We start from the raw sequence: 13,123 nt of genomic DNA on the forward strand, positions 1-13,123 counted from the left end.
GTGCTTTAATTAGTAAACAATGTGCATTAGAGGAGAAGCAGAATTTTATTTTTAAGCAGTGAGGAAGAGCTGCAGCAACTACAGCATGTAATCAAATGAAATGGCTTGATAATGACCCTTTGACAACTTGTTTAGCACAATGAATGCAATTACCATCCCAATTTTCAGCATCATTTCAGGAGCTATAACAGTTAACTGTACTATAAAACTCCTATGTTTGCCTGCTGGTGAATTCTGCAAAACTCTTTATAAAAACACTTTTTTTACTGTTAATCCATGTGCTACGCCAGTTAAAGGCATCATGCTACCTGTAATATCTACTATTTCTTTCAGTATAGATATAACACAAGACCACATCTGGTGAGCTTTCCAGACATAGACCACCCTATTATGCAATTTTATAACAAACTAACAAAGAGCTTGAAATCTCATCATGTACCATTGTCCTAATTATATAAGTATCATACACGTTGAAAGCATGTAGGCATAAACTTGCATTTTTTAACAATCTTTGTTGGTTACCACCTATTCATTAAAACCACCCTTTCCCTAGGTAGTTGTTAGGGTGGCCATAGATAGACTAACATAACTATTTACCAACCAAGCAGCCTGTAGATACATGTATGGGACCTGTTACCCAGAATTCCCTAATTTGGACCTCCATAACTTAAGTCTGCTAAAAATAATTTAAACATTATTTAAACCAATTTGTTTTGCCTCCAATTAGAATTAATTTTATGTTATTTGGGTTCAAGTACAAGGTACTGTTTATTATTATTGAGAAAAAGATAATTTTAATGATCATTTTGATTAAAATTGAGTCTATGGGAGCCTTTCTGTAATTGTGAGCTTTCTAGATAACATATTCCATACCTTTACCATGCATGTTCAGATGGTTGGAAAGCAAGGTCAAAATTAGTTAAATAGCTTGTTAATCTTTAACAGAAATATGAACAAGAAATGGTCTTAAAAAGATGAATAATAAAATCAATAGCAATAAAACGCTACCCTCACATTATCAATGAAGATTTCAATCCATCCAGACAATGATATACAGTATTTAGAAGAAATAAGTCTAAAGCAACTGGATTTTGTTTGAGTTTTCCTTGAAAAGAACACTCTGATGAACACCTTCAAGACAACTCAGAAAGTTCAGCGGCTTTAGACTTATTTCTTCTAAATACTGTACTACCCTCAAAAGAAATCTGCTTTCTGGGATCTGCTGACTCGAGTAACCTTTTAAACTAGAAAATAGAGAGTGGATAAAACAGAAAGACAAATCAGTTGAAGGATATACACACAAATCTGAAAATGAATCTATTGTAAAAGCATCTTAGAACATCAGCATTCTACTAAGAAATATGTCTAACACAAATGTTCCCTTTAATAAAGGCATATTAAAAAGCATTTAAACATTGTCTGATTTAATACATAAGGAAACACAGAAATGTAAACATGTCTGGTTCAAATATTTGTTTTGAGAAAAACAAATTTGTTCCAACAGGATATAAATAATGCACATCTCAAATTCATGAAATAAAATTATGCTTAAAAATTACAGTTATTCCCTAAAATGTATAACTGATGAATGGTTATTGTAGACCCTATTTCACTACTATGTAGGCAGAACTTACTGGTTGTAATACTACTCATTAAAACAGCTGGTTGAATACTGTATTTGCCATTTAGAGGTGACAGACTGTAGAAATGACTAGGGCACATGTTATGTCGAGCACATAGTGCAGAACTGCAGGTCACACAAACAAGCAGTTCTTATGAGTTTGGATTATATCCAATAATTAACATTAAGAGAGAAAATTAATTATACATGCATTTATGTTGCTTCAGAGCTATACTATGAGCTTCAATTAAAGAAAAACAAAAACCACTACCCTGAAAACACCAGATGGCTGACTGATCCGTATATGTGTGTATTTGTCTGTGTGCATGAATGCATATCATTGCAGTTGATATTGCTGGTCACGTAAGTACAATTTCAGTAATAATATAAAGTATGTACACGCCAAGGAGTTTTATATATGTGACCTCAGACATTCAGATTTCAGTCAGTTTCACTCTCTGCCAGCAGATGTTATGCATGGATGGAGAGGATTGTTCTTAGTGGGCACCAACATGTTTTTGGTGGGTGTTAGTTTGTAGCTGTTTGAGATTCTCTTTTCTAAAAGTCTGTTTAATGCAGATTTATTTTAATGCCAGATTTATTGGGAAGTATGACAAAATATATACCTGCAAAAGGGATACTAAACCAATACTACATACTGTGTATTACTTACATACTAATATAGTCAGTTTACATAGGAGTAATCATGTTCATGTCTTTATGCATAAAGTCTCTTTCTCTATTTAACTGACAAAATTTCTCCTTCCCCTGGCTGCCAAACCCTAGCCATCTTAAAATCTGTGTTAGTTCTTTAGGTTGGCCCATCAAACGTTTCAGACCCTTCCGGGCCCTTTATCAAGCCTCTTCAAGGCTTGATAAAGGGCCCAGAGGGGTCTGAAACATTGCCCTTTTGTGATGTATATATGGGCTTAATAAATCACTTTTGACACAACTTCAACTAAACAGATGTGCATCCGGATTTTTCTGCAATTGCTGTTTCTCAATTTTAGATGAGAATATCTGTGGCATTTTTTTAAAATTGGGGTGCTCAAGAGTCACCTGACTAATCCAAACAATCTAGAAGAATGGGCTAGAATTGCTCCCAAACACAGCTCTAAACTGCAACATACATACCCTTAAAAACAAAAGCTGTTATTCCTGCCAAAAAACTAGTATTATATACAAAACCATGGGGTTAATACTCCAAATGCAGCCAACATTTGGAGAGTTGGGAGGGGTATGGCTCTGCAGGAGAGAAGAAGCCTACTGGAAGCTGGTAAAATACTAGCTAGGTGGAAACCCTATCCAGCGCCCAAAATCAAGCGGGCCTGCTAAAGAGCTTAGAGGCAAAACAAAACAAAGAGCTTTTTTGCCTAAATAAGAACAGATCGAAACAAAGGTTTTATATCTTGATCACAGGTAAACAGGTTAGGGACCACCGTATGGGGTTTACCTTGACGTGGTATGGTGGCTTACCAATTTTATGATCATAACATAACACTGTTTTTCTTTTTTTTAGACAGGGGATTATTGTATTTAAATATGTTTTATATGACCTTAGGAGTGCACCCACAACCCTCCTCTTGTACCTAAATAAGAACATAAAAGCACTTTAACTTTCTTTCTTTCTTTACCAGTCCACATGTAAGCACTCTGTATAATTAGCTGCTCCTTATCTCAGACCCTAACAGGAGGAGAGGATGGAGTGAGTTCCGTAAAAAATAAAACAATTTACCAAAAGTGTTTTATAATGGCAAGACATTAGGAAAATATTTTATTTCATATTAAAAGAATAGGCAAACTACATTATCAACACAAGTCATATTTATTGTGATAACTTTAGCCTGGGAGGCCCATTTACTATTGGTCGAATATCGAGGGTTAATTAACCCTCGATATTTGACCCTCGAAGTAAAATCCTTAGACTTAGAATATCGAAGTTGAAGGATTTACCTCAAATGCTTCGATCGAACGATCAAAGGAAAATTAAATCCTTCGATCAAAAAAAGCTTTAAAAGCTTATGGGGACCTTCCCCATAGGCTACCATTGGTGCTTGGTAGGTTTTAGGTGGCGAAGTAGGTAGTCAAAGTTTTTTTTAAAGAGACAGTACTTAAATTATTGAATAGTCGAACGATTTTTAGTTTGAATGGTTCGATTCGAAGTCGAAGGTCGAAGTAGCCAAAAAAAAACTTCGAAATTTGAAGTATTTTTCATTCTAATCCTTCACTCAAGCTTAGTAAATGTGCCCCTTGGTGTATATAGATGTATAATGCCCCTTTAAACGTGAGAACTAATTTGCTTGCAAGGCTTAATTGAAAATCTGTTGATGACTCCATGATCTTCACACACACAAGCAATTCCTGCTGTTTTCTGCTACATGAAGCCTATTTCATGTGCTAATGTATTGAATTACTATTGTTCTGGTTGCAACCTATTCTGTGAAAGCAGTATAAAACTGTATGCAATAGTAACAATAGTGAAACAGTAAAAATAGTAATGTGAGTGTTCATGTTCCTGTCAGTGCTCATTCTAAAACACTTTTGTCCTGGATCAGGCTGCACTCTATACCCACACACCTGCTGGATTGGAAATCAGGAGCTAGATTCTGCACAAGCACGCCATGTCCTCACTGTCTGTAATAGAACAGGTGGTAAGTACAGAGCTCTGTGTAGAGGTATAGAGTACAGAGCTATCTCCATGATGTCTCTCTACTCCCCCTTATGAATTCAGAGCTGCAGAACATGGGCAGCACTGTATTCATGGGTGGTGATGCCGGTCTCAGTCAGGTGCGGATTTCTTCTCATGGCGCCCTGAGGCCAGTGTCCTCTGGTGCCCCCTCCCTCCCGCAGGATTGCGCACATGCACATCCTTCCACACCGGAGCACTAAGCGTCTATAGCGCTTAGAGCTACAGAACAGAGCAAACTACTGCTGCCGCTAGGCGGCATGCCGTCCCTTAAACTATGCCGCCCTAGGCCCGGGCCTTTGCAGCCTTGCCGCAAATCCGGGCCTGGTCTCAGTACTGCATTTTGGAGTGCATGGATTTAATGTTCCTTCTAATTTATTCATGGCTGTGATTGTATTGCTTAGAGAGAACAGTGCATGAACCTCTGGCAATTTTTAAGGGGCAGGGAGCAAAGTGCACAGTAAAGTGCAAAGTAAATGACTCATGAAGAATGTAATTTTTCACTAGCTAGTTTTAAGTCACAGGATTCCTTCTCTCTACTTATATAACCTCAGGGTACTTAATCTTTACTGTCACTTTCCCTACCCTCAGCTCCTGACACCATTCACCATCCTTTATGAGCCAGTTCAAAGAAGACTATATGAATTCATACACCTGGATGGAGCTGCCAAAATTTTGGGGGCAGATTTACTAAAGAGCGAATTGTCGCCAGCGACCGCTTCTCACACATCGCACCACTTCTCCAGGCGCAAATTCACTACCACTACATTAATTCACTAAAATGTCAAGTTACGCCCTGGGCACCAAACTCGGGCGACTTTTCGCTAGCGTTACTTCAGCAGTTCGTTTTTGCCTAGCGCAAATCCACTAGTGATCTTGCGCTTAGGTCAATTTGCATATGGCGGTTACATTAAAGTTGTATGGACGTCTTTATTATAAATGCTGGTGCAAATGTTTGAAGTTACCACTTTTTCTTAACAATGTCCAGGGAACCTTAATACAGACAAGAGAGTTACTATAATGCCCTACACATGAGCCCACTGTAAAAATTAATGTTCCATATTTAAAATGTCTGGAGAAAACCGGTTACCCAAAAAAATTTTTAAGCTATGACTTTTGCAGGCAATTCCGCTTCAAAAAAGGAAAAGACGCCAGCATTTTTGGAACTTTAATGCATTTTCAGCACACAGATTATGATGTACCGTATATACTCGAGTATAAGCCGATCCGAGTATAAGCCGAGGTACCTAATTTTACATATGAAAACTGGGAAAACTTATTGACTCGAGTATAAGCCTAGGGTGAGAAATGCAGCAGCTACTATTAAGTAAAACATGTAAATTTCCCTCATGCAAAACAAACAAAAGCAGTTATAGAGTGCAGGACATTTTTACCTTGCCTAATTGCGTGGCACCAGGCTCCACTTCCAATTGGGCCTCTAGCAGGGGACGGGGCCACACAGGTCCGTAGCTTCTCCCTGTTACTAGACCAGAGTTAGTTCCTCCTGTGAGGTTGGATATGGGAGATCTAGGTCAGCAACTGCTTGGTGCAGAGTGTCCTGTCAGCTGGTAGGGCAGAGTTTGGGGACTTGGCACCACTGTTGGGTTTAAGTGTTAGCTGGTGTTTGCAGACACTGGACTTATTTCTGCAGGAAGTGCAATCCACCAGGGTCAAGGGACCCTGTTTAAATGCAATGTTCATAGGTCTATGTTGCGCAGGCAGAGTCTGGGCTGTTGTCTGTGGGGCAGGTTCACTTTGTCATGTGTTGGGCTGCAGGGTAGAGTTGCAGGCTTCCCAGGGTCCAGGACAGGGCACCCCCAGGGTCCGGAGCTCACTCACCCTATGGTGCGAACTCTAGGCCGCAACTTCATGGAACCGCGCTTCCGGTCTGCTGCGCTTGGGGAAGAGCAGTTACTGTAGTCCGCGGCTTCCTATGCGTGACTAGGCCGCACTGCGTTCTCAGCTGCTGGCGGTGCTGGAGCGCTCGGTTTTGCTGAGAGTTACAAACGGACTGCTCCTCTGCCTTATGGATAGCCTCTGTGATGGTATGTAAGGTGGGGTGGAAGAATGAGGGGAGATTAGCCTTACAGCCCCAGGAGAGTCCAAAATGCCACCATGCGCTTGCTTGGCTAGCCATGCCCCCCCATGTACTGCATATTCAGTACCGTCTATCAGCGTAAACTACTGACTCGAGTATAAGCCGAGGTAGACTTTTTCAGCACATTTTGGGTGCTGAAAAACTCGGCTTATACTCGAGTATATACGGTAAGTGACAGAAGATTGAGGAAGATCTAGCTTCTTTTAAGCACTTCACCCGGCATGAGGTGGTGAAGTCAACTCTGGCGAAAGAGGTAACGTTCAGTAAAATCCACACTTTGCGGAGTAGTGCCTGTTCACCAGAGTGAAAATACGACTGGCGATAGGGTCCGAAACTGCGCTAGCTACGATCTGGTTCGATCACGAATTGCCACTTGCGCCTGTTAGTGAAAAGTAGAAAGTAAATTCTAGCTTAGTGAAGTAGAACATTGGCTACATTTGACTCCTTTTCCCAGCTGGTCCCTCACAATGTTGAAAGAGGAATGGATAGTTAGACGCAATATACTTAGATGGGATTTCAAATGTTCTTAAACAGATACAAGAGGTGTATTTTCAAACACCACAGGGTTAATACTCACAGAATAGAACTGAGATAGAGGAAGTACATTAATCATAGGCAGCAATAATAGGCAGATCAAAACTATGACACCAGAGTGGAGTAGTCTGGCAGGTTGTGAGATGCACATTGAAGGCTAGTGGTCCAGATCTCCTCTATTAAAAATGTGCAGGAAGTAAATACTAGCCTGGATCTGTGTTCTTACTATGGTTCCTTCATTTTAAAGTCAGTTGAGTCTAAGGTTGAGCTACCTCCAGCTATCAATCCTAAGTTGATAGACAAAGCTGCTTTTGCTAGCAGAACTGTCAAACTAACAACCCTAGAATGTACAATGAGATATGCTTTTCAATTACTGTCTAACCTTGTTCAAGGGGTCCATATTCTCTGATGTCTCTAAAGGGGTTGTGCCGTTAGGGCAGAACTCTTTACTGGGGCCTTATTGTCCCATGCTCCCCATCAGACATCCACCTTGGTCAGAAGATGGAGGCCAAAGAGGAAGAAATCTGGGTTTCCAGTTACTATATTAAAGTTAAACAGGAAGTGGTAGTTAAACTTCCTGGGCCAATGGGTACTAACCCACCCAAGCACCAGGAATTGAGAGGAATATTAAGTAGGGATTTCCAGACAATTGGGAGTTAACATAATGGGTCCCCGCACTTTTATATAGATCTGGGGAAGGTGCAAGAGAAAGGGAGAGAGAGAGAAAAATAAGGGGGATATAATGACATTCCCTTTCATTGTTATTTCAATGAAATATTTCATTATTGCTTCCTCTGTATTTCTCTTACATTTCCTACAAGGACATGTCTTAGCAAGTTGTCTGTTTGTTTTTGGCTTCTAAACTCATTTTGTCAAAATTCAGAACACATATTCTTATATATTCCTTTTGAATAGCTATAACATCAGACCTTTTAAGTTTTACATGTAATGATTTTGATATTATGCATCAAGACACAATTCAATAAGAAAAATGTTTAAAAAAGCTTTTTTTTCTTTCTTTTTTTTTCCAGCAAGAGGAGGCAGTCGTTGCCATAGCAGCCACCCACATTGTGGAAAAAAATGCAGTGAATGGAGTGTTATTTGTCAAACATAGCAAAAAATACAGAGAGCCAATGTTATTATGAACTGCTGCATGTTAAAACCAAGAGGCTTCAGCCTGATTGTGCTAGTATTGCTTATTATCTAAGAAATTTAGTTTAAAATCATGACTGCACTGAAAGGCATAAGCTTTGTAAACTCTGAATAAATACTTTATACTGAACAATTGCAATTAATAATTATATGGTTTATTCGATGAATAAAAATAATATTTTACAAATTATACATAAATACAAATATATACAATAAATTTGATGACAAAATTACCCTGAAAGCCTATTGTTTTATTAAGGGCATGCTGGCACCAGACCTACATGTCAGCTACTTAATTATATTTTCTCAAACACTGTCATCTATAAATTAAGAAAACATGATCAAGACCAGAATATTTAAGCCTCTCTACACACAAAGTGGATACATATTAATTCATGCCATTATGTAGTAACAAGAGAAACAGTGATGCCTTAATTGGGAAGATTTAATTTAAATATTTATTTCAAATTCATCTACCCCACCCCATTGCGGTCTATCTGCATTTGGAGATTTCTCATTAGTTTGAATATGGCCCAATTTAACATATATATGTTATAGGGTATTCATTCAGCTTGTGATTTGTGGTTCTATTGGGCTTTTTAGACTAGTTTCTGGTTTCCTCTATAGATAGTCAAGTCTGAAAGACATAAACATACATTTTGATGGCATTTGTAAAACTGCCCAGTATATTTAGTTGGTTGGAGGACATGGTCTGATAGAGAGGACATATATGCAGCCTAAATTGAAAAATAATTAGGACTTCTATAGTTACTGATGAGCACAATACAATTCTTAAAGAAATGTATACCCCCAGATTGAAAATGTAACCAACAAGTAGTTTATATTTCATATTAAGTAGACTATTAAAGAATCTTACTAAACTGAAATATATATATAACTATAAATATTGCTATTTTACCTCAAGACACCATTTTATGATATTCTTTGTGCTCCCTCAGAGATCATTTGACCAGTAACAATGCAGCTCAAACTGTAACAGGAAAAAGTGTTTTATAAAAATGGTTTATTTAGGTGAAGAAGGGTTTTACATATAAGCTGTTTTATGTGATACATTTTTATAGAGAGCTACAATGTTCGGGGGTATAGTTTTCCTTTAAGTGATGCTGAAATTGTGACAACCTTATATGCAGCATCAGGGATGTTCAGGGATAAAAATAGTGACAGATAAGTGATGTACACAATGTAATTATCTTATTATAGAACTAGTTGCTGCAACCCTCTGGTGTTGATAGTGATGACATCACTAGGTTCTCTATGAGGCACACTCATTTGATCAGTAGGTATAAGGGAGGGTCTTAATAGGGTCAAAGGTTCATTAAATCTGTGCAAAACAAACACAAACAATGATTGATGGATAAAGGGTCCTATAATTAGGACCCTTTATAATGGGTCCTATAATTAATTTGCTATGGTCATAGTACCTTATAGTTATACCACTGCTAATACAAAATGAATTATCACCATGGATATTATATTGCAGCTTGTCATATAGTTTACACCTATGGATTTTGAACCCAGATAATGATTTGTGAATTGTATGTTCATTGAAATGGGAGGATTATTGGTGTATACTAATCCCAGAGCTGCGTTTATGGATATATATATATAATTTCTAGTAATTTTACATCTAAGGTGAAATAAGTAGTGTTCAAAGCTCTGTGACCGGGGTGGGGCAATGTAATAAAAGTGTCTTTGATGAGCTGGCATGATTTGCTGCCCTAATTTTTGTTGTTTAAAATGGGAACTCCACACAAACATACAGTAACTTAAGCTTTTTGAAAAGTAAACATAACTTCAATCAACTTTGCAATATACATCAATTAAAAAATATGCAGATTTTTAATGGTTTGGAACAGTTCCCTAAGCCTAGCCCCCTGCTTTCCTGCTGATCTGTTTGACTACTTTGCTGAGCTGGCTGACTACTGTTACTTTGTATCAACAGCCAGCTGTCCTTAGCCTGCATCCTCTAAAACACACAATTCCCTGCACACGTGATTTCAATAAGGAAAGGAATATCACAATGAAATGCATTGTGGGTTATGTAGTTCCTGCATGCTGTCTGTAAGCTGTGGAGAAGTTGTTATAATTTGTAACATCAGTGTTTAGTCCCTCCTTCCCTGTCAGGATTTCAAATGATGCAGAAAGAGTTTAACAAATAAACAGCTGGATTTCAGCATAGAAAATGGCTTTTATTCATACTTTTTGTAGAAACAGGTAACTGTGATGGGTATATTAGGGTTTCTGTGTTATGTGGGCCTCTTTATTAAATGTTGGTTTGGAAGCCAGTGTTCCCCTTTAAAGGTGTATTAAGAAACATGCACTGAGGATTTATTATTATAGAAACAAAGTGATTATGTTAAGGTGTATATGGCTATGAAAATAATGGCTGATATGACAGCAAGACGCAATTCAGTTTAAAATATATTGCATCAGAAGCACTTTAACCCCCATGGTACCAATCAAGAGAACATAGCTAAACAATTTTCTTTCCAAATGGCAAAGGTCCCGGCATACAGGAAAAAAGAGCAGGGTTGCTAAATACAGACTGTAAAAGTGCAAAATCTGACATTAGTTCTATGTATTCTAACAGTTTAACTGTGTACCGGATGGCATCAAATCATAATGACATCAACGGAGAGATGTAATCTTGCCACTAAACTAAATGGGAAATGATCACATTTTTGTGCTGGTAAATTTAAAAAATAATTATTTGCCACAACGAATATTTAAATAGAAAAGTATCTTTGCAATTCTTAATCCATAGTAATTAAGAAAAAACTCGAACCAAATAGTCCTGTTTGCGTTTTGTTGCAGAAAAAAAACTTGCAAGCAAGAATCACATTGTTCCGTGCATTTTCAATGTGGCTGAAAATCTGAAATGCTTTAATAAACTGGGCAAATAAATAAAGTTTATCAAGACAATTTTCCATTGATTTCTATAGAAACTTTTCACCGTTTTTTCTTTAATAAATCCAGAATATTCATATACATTGTTTTCGCAAAATATTTTCTCAAATAATTTTTTTTTTCAAATCGAGAAAGCACAGTTTTTTTAATATGCAACTTAGTGTATCTAAATCCTTTCAAAACATACGTGTCTGCCCCATGTGACATTCTGCAGCATACAGAAAATAATGCTGTTGCATTGTTAAATTATAGAAAACACAATACATGCACATTCAAACACACACAACACAACCTTATTTACTGAAAAGTTGAATATCAACAGTTGTGCTAAGACAGGCTTTTCTGTGGTCCTGTCTATTAGCCCTGTATTGATATGTTGTCAAAGGAATAATTTTCTTATGTAACAATTAGGGATGGGCGAATTTGACCTGTTTCGTTTCGCCAAAAATTTGTCGTGCGGCAAAATCTTTTTTACGCGCGTCTTTTTATTTTGACGCACAACACCATACAAGTGTAACAAGGCAAAAAAATTTGCCCATCCCTAGTAACAATCAGCTATCAGTAAGTAATGCCTTAATCAGCCTGCCTAGAAGTGGAATTATTAAAGTGTCTCCAGGCCCTAAATTATTAAAGTGTCTCCAGGCCCTAAATTACTACATATTGCATTGCATACGTTTGTATAAAGCATGCCCATATTTTAAAATATTAGTCATAGAGCCACACTTATGTAAAAACATGTATGACATAAATGTACACAAATGCTTTTCATCAAAATACATTGACTCATAATTAAACAACTGTGAGTATAAAGAAACAATGCACACAAACTGTACACAAAAGACTCTTATTAATGTTCTTCCGTATAAAGGTATAACATTGACCTTGAAATCGAGTATCTGTCATATCTTTTCATTCTGATCTGGGCACTAAGTTTAAGAAGCTTGTAGGTTCTATCATTGTCTATGTGGGTTTCCTACTGGTACAATTCACTGTGTATGAATGTGATAGGGACCTTAGGTTCTAAGCTTCAGGGGGACAGGGACTGATAAGAAATAAGAACAATCTGTACACAGGGTTCCATAAACACATCCATGCTATATAAATAATGGATACTAGGGATAGTATGAATACATCTATATGCTTTGGAGCTCTGCAGCTCGTATGGGTAGCTATCTCATTTAAAAATCTCTTTTAGAACAACATCACTTTCAACACACAAACAAATCAAGCTTCTGTCTCACCCTTTCATTTTCTGCTCCTAGTGAGTTCCAATGCCTTGCTAGACTTCTCTCTCCTTTATGTGATGGGTGTCTTAATAGAATCTTTATAATATGCATGGATTGTATAGGTTACAGCTGACCATAGCAACCACTAGTAGCCAACATGACAAAAAAACAAAAATACTGTAAAATGTATTTGTAAACATTGGACACAGATTAAAGCAGCTGAACACAAACATCTCCTCCACAAAAGGAACAGTAATACACAGACCTCACAGAACAATAACCCCCCCCCCAACAATTCGTAGCTCAATATATTCTGGAATAATATCTGAAATATGAAAAGCATAAACTTGTGAGCTCTTTTACATAGGTAGCTTTATCATTAATATAAAAACAATTTGCATATTGCTACCTGAAATTACAGTTAGCGGCCCATTTACTAAGGGTTGAAGTGAATTTCGAATTCAAAAACTTCGAATTTTGAAGTAATTTTTGGGTACTTCGACCTTCAAATAGGCCAAAATTCGATTTGAATTGAAAAAGCTTTGAATATTCGACCATTCGAATATCTGACACTTCGCCACCTTAAACCTGCCGAATTGCTATGTTATTTGGCTACGTTTTTAGAAGTCGAAGGTTTTTTTTTTTTTTTAAATTGTTTGATTGATCGATTAAATCGTTCGTTTCGACTGATTTCTACATTCGATCAAACGATTTGAATTCGATCGAAAATGGCTAAATTCAATCAAAAAAAACTTCGACTATCGAATTTATACAATCAATGGTTGAATTTCGAAGTTTTACCACTTTGAAATTCGACCCTTAGTAAATGTGCCCCTTAAAATCATTCTACATTTTAAAACTAAACCAGCATCTGGCAA

At 37.3% G+C, this 13,123-nt stretch overlaps 1 protein-coding gene across 2 annotated transcripts in view; it reads right to left on the reverse strand.

Moving 5' to 3' along the window:
* plppr5.L (phospholipid phosphatase related 5 L homeolog) overlaps window positions 1-13,123 on the reverse strand; it is a 96,068-nt gene that overhangs the window by 26,142 nt on the left and 56,803 nt on the right.

The sequence above is a fragment of the Xenopus laevis genome, chromosome 4L, assembly GCF_017654675.1.
Source record: "Xenopus laevis strain J_2021 chromosome 4L, Xenopus_laevis_v10.1, whole genome shotgun sequence".
Classification (NCBI taxonomy): domain Eukaryota; kingdom Metazoa; phylum Chordata; class Amphibia; order Anura; family Pipidae; genus Xenopus; species Xenopus laevis.